This window comes from Lepisma saccharinum, chromosome 12 (assembly GCF_977018435.1).
Source record: "Lepisma saccharinum chromosome 12, izLepSacc3.1, whole genome shotgun sequence".
NCBI lineage: Eukaryota > Metazoa > Arthropoda > Insecta > Zygentoma > Lepismatidae > Lepisma > Lepisma saccharinum.
The window spans coordinates 15,172,355-15,190,555 of record NC_139240.1 but is presented as its reverse complement, the minus strand read 5'-3'; the positions used below and the strand labels follow the sequence as shown (position 1 = coordinate 15,190,555).

At 38.9% G+C, this 18,201-nt stretch overlaps 1 protein-coding gene across 7 annotated transcripts in view; it reads left to right on the top strand.

Moving 5' to 3' along the window:
* The first annotated feature begins 3,868 nt into the window (after nt 1-3,868).
* LOC145996573 (osmotic avoidance abnormal protein 3-like) overlaps nt 3,869-18,201 on the top strand; it is a 188,202-nt gene continuing 173,869 nt past the window's right edge. For all 7 annotated transcript variants that reach the window (XM_083133076.1, XM_083133075.1, XM_083133078.1 and 4 more), the window contains exon 1: nt 3,869-4,272. The gene's annotated coding sequence lies outside the window, so the exon portion shown is untranslated. The remainder of the gene's footprint in view (nt 4,273-18,201) is intronic.

Below are 18,201 nucleotides of genomic sequence, written 5' to 3'. Positions count from 1 at the left end.
TGATACGATAAAATTGATGAAGGGACACATACAAAAAATACCCATGGCCAAGCTGAGATTCTAACCCAGGATCTCTGGCTTAGTAGTCAAATCAAATCGTTTTTTATTTTCGAATGTGGGTGGGGTTTACGTGTAGTTTTTTAGTACTCATTCATCATTTTGTAATCTTTTCCTGTTATTGACATTCTTTTTTTTAGGGATACTGGGCCCTAAAGGGGTGAGGGGTGTGACCCACACCAACCCCACCCCCTCCCTTGAGCACGCCACTGACTGCTACCCCAAGTGTCGACGTCACCGCACGTCACTGGCTTCAACATACTGTTTACAAGGACCGAATTGATGGTTATTTCGGCGGTGCATTAACAATTTTCTCTTGTGGAGGGATGGATGGTGCTATCTGAAACAGGCAAGTCAGTAAGTTGACTGTGTGTTCAGTTACTATAGTTATTACGTCGAATGCAAAAAAAATATGGTATTTCATTTTGAAGAATTTTGTTATCGTATTACGGCTTTAGAAGAGTCTGTGTATCTGTATGTTGATTTTGTTTTATTTACTTGCAAACTGTGGTAGCTACCATAGGCGGATCTAGCTTTTTCGGAGAAGGGGTGGGGGGGGGGGGGCAGAGAAGACAATGCTGTAATCATAGGATAACAAGTAACACTGGAAATATAAATGTGCAAATATTTCGAAATATAAAGGACAGCCTATAAATGATATTCATATCAGGACATTTACAAGGGTTCGCTTTAGGTCCAATTTATGGTGAGATAAACTAATCTGAACTTTCAAAGTGGAATCCGCGCCGTGTACAATGTAGTTTCACCAGGAAACAAACCAAAGACCTCTTCATTATAAGGTGATACCATTAGTAGATTTTTGTGAAGTAGAAGTGCTTGTATTAGTTCTTTGAATTTGAATTTAAAGTTTTGGGTGCATCAGCACTTAGGCTATTTTCAACCCGGCACATTATACCGGATCTAGCCCCTTACCGTAACTAAAATAACATAACTGTAATGCCGTATAACTAAAATATTAAAACATTCTGACTTCGGTTAAAAGCTGAGGATGTAAAGGGACATTCGGCACACATAAGGACAAAAAACAGGACAACACACAGAATTATACTGGGCACACGGAAACATGTCAGAGCCTCTTTAGTATGCAAAATGCAGTCCAGGGTGTACTACGTGGAAGTGAGGTTGACTTTTGGGTGTCTTACCAGAAGGTCACCCCTTACACCCCTTGTATTAGTACTATTACTACAGAAAGCTTTGTGTCCGCCAGCTAACGTTATTGCCTTGTAACCAACAAGTTTCGGGTTCAATTTCCAGTGTCGCCTTATTTAAGTGCGTAGTAAGTCAAGCCCCGATTAATATATTTCTGCAATCCTTTGTTTTACTCTTATATTATCTGGAAAGGATTGTTAGAAAATGTTTTGGTTCGTTTTAATATAATACTATCAATAATTTTGATAATACTTACTCATATGTTCTGGGAGGGGCATGCGTCCCGTTTCCCTTCCGCTATATCCACTAATGGTCGCCACGTTTTTTTTATCAAGTTATTAAATTTTGGAGCAACAAGCAGATAACAGGACATTAGTGTTCCAGAACATTTTAATTCAAAGGGTTTGAATACTGTAAAGAAAACTCCCGGAATTATATTCTGGTAAAACCTGTGCGGTAGAATGTCTCCACCACAGGCGTAACTTGGCGGGGGCCAAGGTTACACTTACCCCCAAAATTTTCAGGTCTACTAACATTTTCAAGTCAAGAGTACTTTTGTTAACCTCCTTGGACCTGAGGAACAAAAAAATTGATAATTTTTATATAATCTTTTCGAATCTACCTCTCATCTTCTTACAAAAATGAGAGAAAGGCGAATTGAAATAGCTAAATCAATCAATTAATCAATATAGGAGTGAGTAGTATCTCCACGTGTCTTCCCTGTAATGCAAATCCATAATTTGCTCCAGAGAATGTTAAGGTATCTTAAAGCAATATCTGTATACTATATGTATAATTTCAATTTTGCCTTATTTATTCATCTATTTATTACTTCCAAATTTGTGGCAGTTAGTTATTGATCGTAAGTTGCATTGTTGCAGGATCTGGGGATACTACCGTGCGTCCATTTCGATCTGCAGCCGAGAGATCGGGAGAAGCGTGGCGGGCGGCGCTGACGGAGATGCCGACATTTGCGGCCTGAAATGCCCGCTTATTTTTATGGACATATGCAGACATTTATATAAATATTGTAAAACGAGCACTAACCTGTGTTATAAGAGTATGGTTTTAATTTTAGTAGCTTAATGACTGTATGTGCCGATGATTTTGACACGCCCACCTCTTGTGAAACACGGCGTAGAGGTTTGTTTGGAGAACGTTCTAACGCTGCACCAATATCATCGAGTTTTGCTTCGGTTAGAATCCGTCGTTTTTGCTTAGGTGTTTTAAAATTTAACGATACAGTTTCTCGTAATTTAAGGACAAGATGTCTAACCGTATCTCTGTGTGGAGTTGAAACGCATGGGAATTTCTGTACAAATTACCTACACACGTCTCGACACGAGTTTGTTTTCACGTACGTGTCATACATAAAAAATCTTTGTTCTAACGTGAATCTTGCGGCTGGCATTCCAATCGTCTCACTGACACGTCACACATACACACTACAATAACACAAACAAGTAACTGCCAGTAACCAAGAATAACACTCTTGCGCACAGTACGAAATTAACACGCTCTTGGTTTACATTGCTCGCCACTATATTTACAACTCTGTCTTCATCTAAGAGCAGAACTTGGATGAATTACAGAAGAACTTTTGCGTGTTATAACACAGGTTAGTGCTCATTTTGCAATATTTATATAAATGTCTGCATATGTCTATAAAAATAAGCGGGCATTACAGGCCGCAAATGTCGGCATCTCCGTCAGCGCCGCCCGCCACGCTTCTCCCGATCTCTCGGCTGCAGATCGAAATGGACGCACGGTAGATATGTTGAAAGGATCTTGTAATTTTTATACATGTTTTTTCTTGTTATTAACCGTTTTTGGCTTATCGCGACATTGAAGATGTGTGGTGATATGATGGGACACTAAAAAAAACAACACCAATGCCTAGGCCGGGATTCGAACCCGGGACCCCTGGTGTCGTAGAATTCGCTGTGTTAACCACTCCGCCTCGGAGGGCGACCATTATCCAATGAGTCTCCAGCGAGAATCGAACCCGGAATCTATTGATTACAAGACGACGACGTCACCACTACGCCATACGGGAAGCCCAGTTTTAGTTTAACAACAGACATGAATTTTGTTTAGTTTTGGCGTTACTTGAAAACGGAAAAATAGAGTTTACAGGATTCTTGTTGGGAAACCTGATGGTGAGAGACCAGTAGGAAGGCCAAGACGAAGATGGAGGGACAACGTTGAGATGGACCTAAAGGAAACTCGTAAGGATGGAAAATACTGGATTGATCTTGCCCAGGATAGGGACAGATAGAATGCTTGTGTTGATGGATTCAGCCATAAACCTTCGGGTTTAAGAAGGCTAGAGTAGTTTAGTTTATTTGAAGCAGATACTATGAGTTCCAATTCAACGGTATTGAAAATTTTACGCAAACCAAATTAATTTTATTATGCAGCTTGTTCAGACATTCCTGCGGATATATTCGTCATTTCAACTGAAGCGAAACCATTTACAAACAAATTTTCCTCTAGGAATCCGATGGGCAATTACGTTGATGGCCACTCACGGCGCTAGCAGTCCTAACGACAGCCTTTTGTTTGACGAAGTGCGGGTCGTTGCTAGCATACGTCACATCGTTCGAAACCCACTCAGTTTGCATGCAACGGGCTTTGCGATAAGGTCGAATCGCAGAAGTTCTCTTTCAGTTCGACGACATGGAAAGACCGCAATCTCGAATCGATGCATTAGTTGTAAATATCTGTTTCGTAATGTAATTCTGTTGTGTGGGAAAGTGTCGTTGATTCTTCAAGAAACAACACTGTTAAGCAAGATTTTCGTGTTAAATTGAAGTGACAACTGATTTATTCGTGTTTGTGAGCAGTTTTCTATTTGTTTCTTGTGCTAGTACTAGTAAAATTCTCGTTGCTATGGACAACGATGGTCATGACACAGTGGAAAATGCGTCGGAAACGTAAAACCAACAATCCGACCCGTCAACCGGGAAAAACTACTTGATTACGCAGTGGAAAAACGAACAATACAAACATTTGTTTGTCAACAAATCTTAGGCTTCCGCAGAGGTAAGTGTTCTTGTTGTTATAATTGTTTATGTTATTATTATTATTTATTATTATTATTTCTATGCCATGCAGAGGCAAGAAGTGGCAAGATGTTGAGGGCAACTGCCCCACGCCCCCCTGATCCACGCCACTATTTACAGTAGGTTATGCACTTGTATTTTCTCTTTACTACATGGGTTCGTGACTATATAAAAGTTTACAGCTTTTACTACTTCATTTGAAGTGTTCTGCATTTACACTGCAGGTGAAAACTTATGCATATTTTCTCTTGATGGTGGTTTCGTCAGTAGAACGTCTAACAGTCACTCAGGGCGGGCCGGGTTCGATTCCGGGGTGAGTGATCTAAGGTGGGAATTTTTCTGACCTTGTCCCATATAAAGCGGCTCTGGGTCTCACCCAGCCTCAAATCAATGGGTACCTGGGGCAACCCTGGAGTGTAAAGGCGGCCGGAGCTTGGTGCTGATAACATCACCTCGAAAAAAATGGCCGGGGCTCCCCTATGGCGCAGTGGTATCGTCGTCGTCTTATAATCAAGGGGTCCCGGGTTCGATACCCGGTGGAGGTACATAGTGGTTCGGATTCCTCTTTAAACTGTAGATCCAGTCCCAATTAGCCTTCTGTGCATAATGTGGACTTAAAATACCAACTCAATCAATCAATCGAAAGTGGCCGACGTCGATAATGTGTGGTACCACAACATCCCCTAGACGTGCCTTCATGGCACGGTGCTATATGGATGGGGAACTTTACCTTTAACTCTGTATAGAATAGTTCTCTTTGTCTTTCCCTACATTAAGGGTTATAGTGTGTAAGAACTTGGTTTAAATCCACTTTATACATAGAAGGCTAACCGGGACTGGACCTACAGTGGGATCCAAACCACTATGTGCCTCCACCGGGTATCAAACCCGGGTCCCTTCGATTGTAAGACGACGACGCTAACACTGCACCACCGGGGGAGGCACTGTAAGATTTCGGAACACTCACACTGACAATCGTGTTTAATCAATTTCTGTATGGAAATTACGTCACTGATAACTCTTCTGTTATTTAAATTGTCCTAACCAAAATATTTACATGACGTTTTGTAGTCCTCATTGTGATAAGAGATATTCACTTTGGGACACAGCCATTCACAAATTACATTTGAAAGCTCTACACTTCGTCCGTCCAGTTCGTATGTACTGGCAATTCCATATGGTACTGAAGTATTCGAGTAATGAGCGAATGAATATAATTTATGTTTTTACAATAGTATGCAAATAAAAATTAAACAAGGAACCATAGTAAAATAACCGACCCCTGTGGCAGAGTGGTTATCACAGCGCGCTACGACGCTAGGGACCCTGGGTTCGAATCCTGGCCTGGGCATGGATGTTTGTGAGTGTCCATTCATCAATTTCATCATCTCTTCACTCATTCATATCTTCGCAAATTAGCCAAAGTGGCTCATAAACTGAGTAAAATAATGCAAATCAATAAACAATAAATCAGAGTTAGATAATGATTGTTGAAAGGCAGGTCTAGTGTGAAATGCACCGAGATCAGTGACAGTGAAACATAAGCACGGTAATAAAAAGGGAAGGAGGCAGGCAACTAAATACAATAATACACTGCGAAGTACAGTTCGACCAGTTTAATAGAAACACTAATCTATGCACGAAACTTTCAGCATCAGAAAGAAATATACGTCCTCTTTTAGCCGCAACTTTTTTAGCTCAAAGGTTAAGGTTGTGGAAATGTACTTAAAGATGGCGCTATTTTCAGTTCCAGGAACATTTTTGTTGTCAGTAAGTTATCTCACTTCAAACTATAATTAATATAATATTGCATGAAGTGGAGTCGGGTATTTCTGGAAGAATGAAAATCGGTCTTCAGTGGTTTAGCGGATAGCGTAACTCCTTACGAAGAGGCAGGTTCTGGGTTCGCAAACCTTTCTACAGTTTCTGTTCTCTTCAGCGGGGAGCCGTGCGCAAAGTCATGGGATTTCTTGGGGGACAAAAATAACAACATTTATATTAAAATCTATCTATATATATAAAAATGGATGTATGTGTGTGTGTGTGTGTGTGTATATTTGTTCCGGAATAACTCTCGAACGCCTGGATCAATTTGAACCAAACCTGGTACACGTATCACTTGCAATCTGGAAATAATATTTTGTGGGGAAATACACCTCTGGCACCCCTAGGGGTGGGGTGCGTAGGGGTGACATGTAAAAATAATCGAAAACGACCGATATTAAATTCCGCACAGACAGACATCTGTGACTGTATGCAATCCCGCACAACGATTGTGTTTCTCGGGTTGTCTAATATTCAGGCCGGTATGACTGTGTTGCGAAAATGACCGATATTAGTATGGAATCCATAGTTTACGGGGTCGCTAAGATGAATAGTGACACTCTTAATGCCGTTCAACTCCAAGTTCATTTTGCACTATAGTTAGTATTCATTATTTTTCTGTCTAATAGGAGATTGAGATAAATAATTACCCGGCCAAAGCCGAGTAATCAGCTAGTAAGTAATAAACGAGCCTCTCCCATGGCATAGTGGTAACGTCCTCGCCTTGTAAACAAGGGGACGTGGGTTCGATACCGGTGGAGGCACATAGTGGTTTGGATCCCAGTTTAAACTGTAGGTCCAGTCCAGATTAGCATATTTATACAAATAGTGGATTTATAACAAGAACAACACAAGTCAAGTCATAAAAGATTTGAAGGTATGTTTATTTATTCATAGTTTATCTACAAAGAATAAACGTCACAGCTCCGAGAAAATATTGGCGCTGAATTTGTATTTCTGTTGTGTAGCGTTGCTAAGGAAGATTGATTGATTGATTTGCTTTATTTTACTTCGCTTTTTGTGCCACTTTTGGTTAATTTCCGAAGATGGGGATGAGTGATGATATGATGAAATTGATGAGTGGACACTCGCAAACATCCATGCCCCGGACAGGATTCGAACCCAGGACCCCTGGCGTCGTAGCTCGATGTGCTATCCACTCCGCCACGGGGGCCTGTCGCTAAGGAAGACGATGAGGATGAATGATTTTTGGAAGAATTGTTGTAGGTTTTTTCCCGGAATGTTATATAATTGTAAAAATTGATAATACTGTATGCGCAGTGGGATGCATAAGTATTACTAAGCAAATTTATCCATCACCATATTTAATCTATATGTTTCATACAATAAGAGCGTGAAGAATTGAAAGAAAACATCTCATAGGACGCAAGAGAAAAACTAATGAAAATAGTAGTACAATTTGCCGAGCAATACTTGTGCATCCTGCTGTACATAAAATAATAATATTAGTTTCTCGAAAATTGCAGGTAACAAAAGTAGAGGAAAAGTGTTGTTTCAAAATAGTACTTAGTAGGTATGCTCTTTCATCCTCTTTTTTTATCAATTGAATATCAGTTTTTGACATATTTTGACAATTTTTTGTAGATGTTTTAGCGTTTAGCGATGTTTTAGTACAATTTTTACTTTTTCCCACCTCGTACTTGTAGGTATATCACGATCTTACGTGATATAACTTAACTTATCTTACGATTTTTTTTTTTACGATCTTCAGTGACCTATCATTTTTTTTATTTACGCACCGAACTAACTTACATTGGATGACGCTGCACACGGTATCCTCGGGCAATGGACTGTTGAACTCGACAAATAGTCTTCTTCAACCCCTATCCAACAAACCAAAAATCATCATCCTAACTAGAACCATGTAACTATCTACCATCTGTTAGATGTTTTGTGAACTAAGTGGTGCTTTGTTTGTGTGTACAATGCTTTTTGCACTTGGTTATCACCACCTAACATGTTATTAATTGTTTTTTAAAATTAATTACAACTGAAAACTAATAATTAATATTATCTAAAGTTACTAATTAATATTATACAAGTAATTGATATAATTTTTTTTGTTCTTGATGCTAGTGTTGGGTAATTATAGTTGTTGCAAAATATATAGCTCTCGCGTATGACAGTTTCTGAGTTTTGTTGGGTATATAAGAACAATTATACACGACCTCTCTCGGTCCTCCTCCGTAGCCGTGCGTGTTAAGGCGTTCACTCGTTCTTGACATCATGCGCGTGGTATAGGTTCGAACCCGGTTATGGTCGGTAGTTTTTCAGTGTGAATGATGGCCCCTTACTTTAGCTCGTGTTCCTGGTCTGCAGGCTGGGATTCAAGGAATCTGAGTGAGCGAGTTTGACGGGTTTGTTGTTTCACTGTCTAAATATCGATCGATCATCGCTACGGAGGAGTGACCCCCCTGTTCCCGGGAGTCCTACCCCTGTCCCTGGACCCCTGTCCCCGGGCTCGTGTTCCCGGTTAAGTTAGGTTAAGTTGTCTAATGTCTATGTCCATGTCTCTGTCTTTGTAGGTTTTTGTCAAAAATTCGAGATATTTGCAATTTAACGCTGGACTTGGAAAATTTTCGATTGATGAAAAAAAAAATTGGTTCCATGACGACCTATGTTTATTTTGGTATGGGAGGACAGAGGACACCGAGACTCGACCGACGCACTAAACCCGACCTTTCTACGACTATTCGTTCAAAAGTTACGAGTGATCAAAGTTTTGGGGGGTGGGCTAACTTCTTACCCCTTGACCCCAGGACCACCAATACTTGGTATACGTATTCTACACATCCAAAATCGACAGGGGGTATCTAACGATACCGTATGGGGGTGTTTTTCGATATATTTTTTCGATAACTCTTACCATTTTCGAGATATTTGCAATTTAAGATTTTTTTAACGCTGTGGACTTGGAAAAAATTTTCGGAAAATTTTTGGTTCCATGACGACCTATGTTTATTTTGTTAGAAGATCAAAAAGGACACCGAGACTCGACCGACGCACTAAACCCGACCTTTCTACGACTATTCGTTCAAAAGTTACGAGTGATCAAAGTTTTGTTTTACCAATGAACTTTCAGCAGGCTTCTAAGAAAATATGCCAATAAAATTGAAAGTTACTAGTAACTGTTTCAATTTGCTTGCTTTGCCTTTCACCACCTCAACAACAACAGAGAAGTAACGCGGCTTCCCTTTCAAGTCAATATTAATGTACTCCCCGTAGTATACAACAATAATTGTCTTTCTGCATTGCCTAACATTCTACGCTCAGGATGGCGATACGGTTTTCAGAAGTCATAGTGTAACATGACACTGTAAATGTTTCAAGTATTTAAGGTTCGATTAACAAAACACGTTTCACACTTGGTGAATCTTTCTGGTAACTGCACGTAAAAAGTAGCATTTACTACATTTGGTAAATTTGAAGAAATTCTTTGGCAACTAAAAGCAAATGTGCACGATAATTAAAGAGCAATTATTACTAGTGAATAATAATGTAATGTAATGTAATGAAGAAGGGGGTGCGAAAGAAATTTAAGGGGTGAAAAGCAACCCTTCGCACCCCTCCTGGCGCCACCCCTTATCGTGCGGCAATATTTTTTAATACAGGTACTAAGATAAATTCGTCTTCCGAATTTGTATTTTACGATACATCTCCTTACACTTTTTAGCGCGTGCGAATCCGTACTCTGCTTACACGCCATTGCTTAGAGCATGTTTTGCAAACCACTCACAAAGGGGAAAGGGTGCTCTATTATTTCCTGTTTCTGTCTCTTTCATTCTTTCTCGTTGTTTTCTCAGTTTTCAACTACATTTATCTCCATTGCTCTCTCTCTCTTTTTCTATATTTCTCTTTCCCTCGTTCATATCCATTTCTTTACCTTGATCTCTTTTTTCCTTTCCATTCCCTGTATTCCTTCTCTCTCTCTCTCTCTTTTTGCAATCTCTGTTTTGCTCCTTTCCTCTCTTTCATTTTCCTTATTTCCTCCTATCTCTCGACTTCTTTTCTACCGCTATCATGCTATGCTTCTTTTAAACACCCTTTCCCCGTTCTTCCGTTCTCTGGAGAAACGTTCAACGTACGTAAACATTGCGTTTGTGACGTCATATTTCTTTGTGTCATCACTACGGCTCGGAAGTTAAAGACCTATAAATTGCCAAAAAAAGACCTATAAAAAGACTTAAAAATATCAAAAAAAGAACCTAAAAACGGAAAAATGGACATATAAACGGGATCCAAATCAATTAATAACTTAAGTTTTAATTACGTATTTAATGAATAAAAGAAATACAAAGACAGCGCGTGCTGTCTGGTCGTATACACCGTGCTGAAAGCTTCAAAACAAGAGAAAGTTGCCACTTACAGCGCGACCTTCCAGACAAGTTACGGTTAAAGGACCTTGTACGTACCTGCTTCAGTCGTCCAAAAATGTTTTTCTCTCGTTTCAAATACATTTATTTCTCTTTTTATTATTATTTCTTTACTACAGAAAGGATGTTTAAGAGGTGATGAACTGATGAATATTCGAATTGAGAATGGGCAGTAAAAACGTAATCGAAAGAAGGTGAAGTTGCAAAAAAAAAAAGCCGTTAAGACCTAAAAAAGGTCTAAAGAAGGACCAATAAGCCAAAAAACGCCGAAAAAGGCAAAAAGGGACAAATAAACCCCACCCTTTTCTGGCCTACAATGACCCAAAATGAACATATATTATGTTGGGCCTCGTCTTCGGACACTAGGAAAGAGAAGGATATTTCCTCAGCTTTCGAGCCCTAGTCATCACATAATTTCGGAGTGACGACGCTATAGCAGGGAGAGGGCAGGGGAACGGCTCCCGCCTCTCAGAAAATCGGGTGACCTCTTGTTCTTCCTGTTTTAGGGGAATTCCAGACCAAGGCGACACGATGCATGGCACTGAGAAAACGACCCCCTCTGGACGATACGCAAGCAACAACTGACATGTGTCGCTTCTGTCTGAAAGCTCTCTAAGCGAAAGCTTTTCTGTTGTGATTACTGAGGCCATGGTAGCTTAAAGGCGGTCGGAGCGTTTTGTTGATTACATCACCTCCACAAACGACCGAGATAAACAGTACGTTGGAATGTTCTGGGGGTATCTTTACCGTTTACTCATAATTCTCTCAATAGCGTCAACTTGAAACAAATATTGTGAGGTAATATTGCCTCAAATGATATTTGTGGGGTTCAAAGTTATTTTCTCCCTGATGTCTGAGCCCTTGGTGTCAGTTCTTTTTCCGGAAGACTGTAGGAAATTTAATTGTAAATTCACATTTCTACATCAAGCTCTACATTGTTATTATATGGATGAATAAATAGTACTCAGGAATTATTTTCGTTTGATAGTGCAGTATTTTACAAGTCCTACTAAGTATGGTACTCTGTACTAATATTTCGGCCGACTTTCGTGCCGGAGTGTTACCACAGCACGCTACGACGTCAGGGGTCCCCGATTCGAATCCTCGCCTGGACATGCGTGTCCTTTTTTTAGTGTCCCTCCATCATTTTAATCAATCATTCTCATCGCCACGATTGGCCAACAGTGGCAGAAAAGCGACGCTAAGTAACAAAAATGAAATACGATTTCGGTAATATACAGTTAAGTATGACTTGCGCCTTTACGAATCTACGCCCCTAAGGGAGAATTTACACCGAAGAGACACGCGACACGAGACACAAGAGTTTCACACCGAAGAGCAGGGTTGGCATGTTTAAAACAAAAGTGTTTTATTCAACTTGTTTTGAACGTTTAAAACACATGGTTTTGTTTTTCACAAATGTTTAAAACGTTTAAAACAAAGTATTTTAAACATGTTTTTTTTAAGACTTGTACTTGGTGTTCGGTAGTCTGTGGTTATTTGCGTGTTTTGTAACTATGCCTTTCATTCAATTTGCGTGTTATTCTGTTTATTGTGTATATAAATCTGTTCAGTGGCTGAAAATGTATATTGAATTAACAAAGAAACATCTGTTTTGTTTACAGATGTTTCAAAAATTTTAAAAAATGAATACTACATGAATGAAACAGTTTTGTTCCTCACTTAACACACTGCAAAATGTGCACATTGTTGATGTCAGTCGCATTCACGATAAAATATATTATAAAAAGAAAACAAAAAAAGACAGAGTAGCTACCACGTAGACTCAGTGGGTCTGGCAACTGTGGCATAGTTGAAGCTTCTCGAACAGGCTACATGCGAGATTTAAGACTAACATAAACGTGTATTTTAAGAAGTTAGTCAAGTACTTACTTTATAATAGGAACACAGTCCATCCTTGGATGAGTAACAGATTCTTTATTGATCATTATTCTTAGAAAATAAGTCTTCTTGGCATTATGTTTTAAACGATTTATTGGTTTAAAACCTGTTTTTTTCGGTTCTTCTTTAAAACACTGTTTAAGACATTTAAAACATGTTCAAAACAAAACAAACTGTTCGTTTTGTTCCTTTTGAAAAGAAAACACAAATTTCCGAACCCTGCCGAAGAGACAAGATGCACGCGACAGGCAGCAAACACTTGTTTCTTTGCTCAGTTCGCATGATGATGCCGATATAATTGCATTAATCAGTTTATTAGTCACCCGAAAAAAAGTAACAAGAGACATTGTTACATCTAAATCGCCTTGTAAAATTTGTGCAAGTTTTTGAAACTCGGGAGAGGCATGTTGTGCATGAGAAAACTGAGATATAATATGCACTGACATCTAACTGTATACGCTAGACTTTCCAAACTGGATAAAGCTAGTACCTAAACACTACAGAAATGGTTCTCAACCTTCGTGAAACCATGTCCCGGTATTCTTTTAAGTCAATGACCTTAGCCCAAGAATATTCCTCGTAAATACCTTTACAGTCTTTAAGATTTTATGCATGAATTAACATGTACTACTACAACCGCCTTTCGGGGCTGAACTCCTACCAGAACTGGGCCCATAAGAGGTCCCCAATACTCGGTCAAACAGTAACCAGATTTGCAGTAGTCAAAATTTGAGTAACACACAATTCAAGATAACTACACATTTATTCAAATTAATCGGTGGCTTAGTTACATATTGTTGGTTTAGTTACTGAATATACTATGTCACATGGTCACACATTCAGTGGGAGCGTGCATGAGAGAGAGACAATAGTTCCTTTCTTCAAAATGGTAATATGAAAGTTAAATCAAATTAAACTTCTTTTGGAATGATCACTTAATCAATTACCAATTTATACACTTATGCACGCACAAAGAAATAAAGATCAAACCAATAATACTTAACTGAAAACTAGACTGGGGATTGAAGACAAGGCGACTCTCTCTCTCCCATGGCTGCCGATAGACAAGAGCAGTTCGTGAAACCATGTCCCGGTATTCTTTTAAGTCAATGACCTTAGCCCAAGAATATTCCTCGTAAATACCTTTACAGTCTTTAAGATTTTATGCATGAATTAACATGTACTACCTATCAAATTGAATATTGATAAAAAAGTTCGAGCATAATCACAAAGAGTAATAGTTTGATTACGTGTGTAGAATTGTTGACAAATATAAAAATATGAATGACGAAGTGTAATGTCGTCTCGTAATTAAGTGATGCCGGGTTCGATAACCGGTGGAGGCACACCGGGTCCCACTTTAAACTGTAGGTCGAGTCCTGATAAGTATATTTGTGCATAAAATGGACTTAAAAAACGAAAATTCACAACTCCAATATGATATTGGGATAATGATAGTTGTCAACCATTTTCAAAAGAACCTTTCGCACATCAGTATAGTTGATACGAGGGCTAAAGTGAACTAAAGTGCCTCCATATGCTGGCTTTTTCAATTTAAAACAGTCACGTCGTAAATGGCGAAAACACGGCCTCTTACACGATGTTGAAGGCAAATTACAGCCCATAACTGCATCACAAAACTTGATAAAGCGAAAAGATTGTTGTGTTTAAATCTTAAAACACTGTTAAAACATTGTACATATCGATACTTTATTATATCAACAAATTTGAGCTTCAAATACGTTGTAAGGCCTCTGGTTGGGCTCTCTTCTAATGTCTAAATATAGCTCGTTGGAGTGAAGCATTCACTGCGCAAACGCGAACAACTTACTGAAGCGACACGATGCACGGTATTGAGAAAAGGCACAGTCCGAGAGACACATAAGCGACAAGTGACAAGTGCATTTGCCGTGTCTCTTCGGTTCGAAAGGTTGCATTGATTACTGAGGGTTCGCTTCCAAGTGACCCGTGTCTCGTGTCGCATGTCGCGTGTCTCTTCGGTGTGAATTCCCCCTAAAACTAACTCGCCTGGGAGGGTGATTTCTGAACTCCGCCCCCTTCCACTGACGGGATTAGCAGTCTTTTCTTGCTCCGGTGGCTATGAGAGTTCCGAGTCAGCAAATGCTGCTAGGAATCTTCTAACACGAAATGGCAAATGCTAATCCATGATTCACGGTTAAGGTTGAACGAAGGTCGGTCGCATTTCACTGCTATTGTTAGTCATCTCCGATTTCGATCTGGCAACACTCAACTCGGAACCTTCTTCCTTCGGTGTTGCGATAAACACGACCCTGCGACTTCCACCTCGGGGTTAATTTGCATAACGGATCACGAAATTCCCCTCGCGAAGAACAGAAATCGTGCTTTCCGAAAGTAACTGACCTCCAGTTACTCACATGGAAAATAACTCGGAATATTATACCCGTAAACTTACTTGCTCTTGGCATTTTACCGCGTTTACCGCCAGTAAACCAACTTGTCTCATCTATTTTTTATAAATATGGAAAATAGCTTATTATGTACGTATTATGTAAGCGTTTATACCTGAATTTAAGTAAACTATTTAAAGAACTAAATGACTGGTTTAAGTACGCCACTGATCCTTCTCTATGGCGCCCTTCTGACGATCGAGTTTCCTCCCAGATTGTACGAGGGGAGGGCGAGGGAGCCGAAGGGAGTGGCTGTTTAAAAACACGTGCCTACGGATCAGTTCCACCGCTGCGAACAGCGTTGGCAGGAGAGCATTGCTTGTTCCTTCCTGCTTTCGGTATCACGGTTGGCAGAGGCAGCGTTGTTTCTGTTGATATTGGGGAATCCAGGTCATATTTTAGGTGGAAGGGGAAATTTTATGAAAAATATCGAAATTGCCGGAAAATTTGAAGTTGTGGTCTTCTGCTTTTTGTTTTACTCGAATGCAAGGCCTCCCAGGATATTTTCTCGGGGGGCAGCAGTGCTCAAAGTGAGGACGAAGTGGGGCGATGCTTTTCCTCTAGTTAAGAAAATTCTCATAAAGCATCAGATACCACTTAACCTGCTGTCTTTCATGGTACCCCTCATCAATGTTTTCTCTCCATTCGAATTATATGATGTCTTATACCAGGTGTTTCAGAAATAATTGAGGGGTTACAAAAATGTATTGCAAGTATCCTCGCTGAGGATGCATAGGTGTATTTCTATTATAGCCAATATACGAGAGCCCCAATCCCACCACACACTCACCCAATCAATCACTAACATAAATGTTCGTTATGAAGGAAGATTCGTAGGCAAGAATAATGCTCAATTACTGCCCCCCAAGAAATTGTCCCAGAAGACTGACAAAATTTAAAATTCACTCGTTTACCTCTTTTTTAAGAGTGAAAATGCCATTTTTTGACGACCCTAGCAACGTCTGTTTCCAGGATCGAAAGCTGACACTTTTCTCATACTTTATCCTCGAGATCAATAACAATGCAGATGATTCAATTCCAAGTTAGGAAACGTGCAGCAAACAAGAGTGACACCTATGTAAGAAGAAGATTCAGTCCGTAGGATTACATAAATAGTTATCTGCAACTTAGTACTAAAAATACAAAAAAAGCTACATCATGGCAGTTTGAATGCTTAAAGATGCAACAATACTTTCGTTTTTGACGTGTTTGTTGTTGACCATGGAAACGGACGTTGATAGGGAACTTAACAAAGGTTATTTTCACCCCGAAAATTACGGTAAGATTTAATTTTCATATTTTTCAAAATATGGACCTCATAATTTATAACAGACAAAAGGTAAGAATTGGTGAAAAATAACGTAAAATAATTATTTTTCAATTGTTTTTGAAAATTTAAAAATGACAAAAGAAGTAAATATTGATTTTCCAATTTCGTGTCGCTATTGAATTCGTTTACATAAAACATCTAACTAACTATTTTGGAAAGGACAGCATTCACCAGGTTTATTATTATGAAAATAGACAATAACATTTTGAGTATTTGTACAGTATTAGAGCACGTACACACATAGCTTTAGGTTCTGAACTTTTCAAATAAGCGAATGTGGTCACTCGTTTTCCTTCCTACAATATTACATGTTATTTGACATTGACGAACCCATCTCTAACATGAGAGTGCACGAGAGTCTAATTTATGTAGATGGGGAATGCATAATAAATATTAACAATAAATAAGAATTGTTGCAGTAAACCAGATCATATTTTCAGGACACGCCACTTTTTTGCAACTTGATCATGTCGTGCTCTTAACTAATCATATCCCAGGGAATGGTTAGTTCTCAAATCATCATTTTATGTCACGGTGTGTAACCGTACACTTGTTTCAGCTAGTAAGTCCTTCTTTGTACAGCATTATTGTCCAAGGTGCAGTTCGATGGACGATATTCTACTTTTTCTAAATATAATTTTTCTTTTACTTATTGTAACTAGTCTTTAATTCTTCTTAGCGAAAACGAAAACTTTTGTAACTAATCTTACATAACGTTGAAGTGAGTTCATTACAATTTCGTAGTACAAATTGCACGGTACTACCAGGCACGTAAATTAAAATATATCTTGAGAGGAGTCCGAACCAAGTGTCTCAGAAATAATAATGATAATGTAAATGTTTATATTTAATACGTTAATATAATATAGGTCTATTTATAATAATATTAAAACATATAAATTAATTAATATTGGTATTGTCATTATTACATAAATATGTAAAAAGATAATATGAGAATAGCGATAATACAGCACGCATTCATTATCTAGCTTACGTGTAGTTAAGACCTTGACATTTGTACAGGGTGGCCACAAAGTAAGCGTACCCCTGGGTTTTCGTTGATTTGCAATAGTTCGACCATGATGAAACATGTGAAACTTAATTTAAAGTGTTAATGAACTCTCTGATGCTGATAGGACGTGGAGCCGGAATATCTCCGCAAAACATCTGCCGGGACATGGCGTAGAATTCAGCTGTGCTACGATCATGAAGGTTTCCATACCGATGTCCTGGACAAGTGAACTATCAGGCACGTGATCACATCGCTATAACAACAACATCCACTGTAGTATCGAAAACACACTTTGTGACCTCTCTGTATAAAAACAAATGCCTTCGCAAGGAAATTCATGTAAAATATCTAATATTGTTTGAATAGCAAAAAGGATATTGTATCCAGTTGATGAAAAGTGTGCATAAATCTTCTTTGGTGCCGTCAATTCAAAGCCGTATGATCCCCATATATTCTTTGCATTCCAATTAGTTCGCAGAAATAAATAACACTCGATCATACAACAAATGCTAAACACGTATATTTTGATTATTTAATTTTAGTCCTTGGTAAGTATTTCTGGGGGCCCAGGCCTTCTGGAACCTCCTCTAAATTCGCTGACTATACAACCCCGTCAGTTTTTCCAAGCCATACATATACATACTTATTCAACGACTTCTCTGCAAGAAAATCCTGTGTGTTTCTCCGAGTTCTTTTGTGTTATTTATTGTTATTATTTTTAAATATAAAATAGTTATGTGCTTAAACGGAATATTGTTAAATAAATGTAGTAAAGGGGTGGATAACAAGTAAGCAAATTAACTGTCATTTCTGTCGAGATAGCAAAAGAAACTTGTTTTTCCTTCCCGTTTCCGGACAGTGTGGGAAAACTTTTGATTGAAGAATAACATCTGGAGCTTTCCCGTAACTGTCGCAATCTCCAAACACGTTTCCTTTGAGATAATACTCGCGACCAACCTTGACTTTTACAAAAGTTGTTTACTGGCCCAGTTTTAACCGTTCTGCTTTGAAGAATGAG